Source organism: Myotis davidii, unplaced genomic scaffold (assembly GCF_000327345.1).
Source record: "Myotis davidii unplaced genomic scaffold, ASM32734v1 scaffold560, whole genome shotgun sequence".
Classification (NCBI taxonomy): domain Eukaryota; kingdom Metazoa; phylum Chordata; class Mammalia; order Chiroptera; family Vespertilionidae; genus Myotis; species Myotis davidii.
In genome coordinates this window covers 1831220-1831496 of record NW_006294418.1, presented here as the reverse complement: position 1 = coordinate 1831496, position 277 = coordinate 1831220, and positions in this window count along the sequence as shown.

Sequence of the window (277 nt, the reverse complement as noted above, 5' to 3'; positions counted from 1 at the left end):
GGCCTGGTGAAAAAAATTGTTGGGGGGGGGGGAGGTCCCTTCAGCCCATCCTGCACCCTCTCCAATCCGGGACCCCTCGGGGGATGTCCAACTGCTAGTTTAGGCCCGATCCCAGTTTAGGCCTGATCCCTGGGCCTAAACTGGCAGTTGGACATCCTTCTCACAATCCTCGACTCCTAGCTCCTAACCGCTCACCTGCCTGCCTGCCTACCTGATCACCCTTAACTGCCCCCCTCCGCCAGCCTGATCACCCCTAACTGCCCCCCCCACCGGCCTG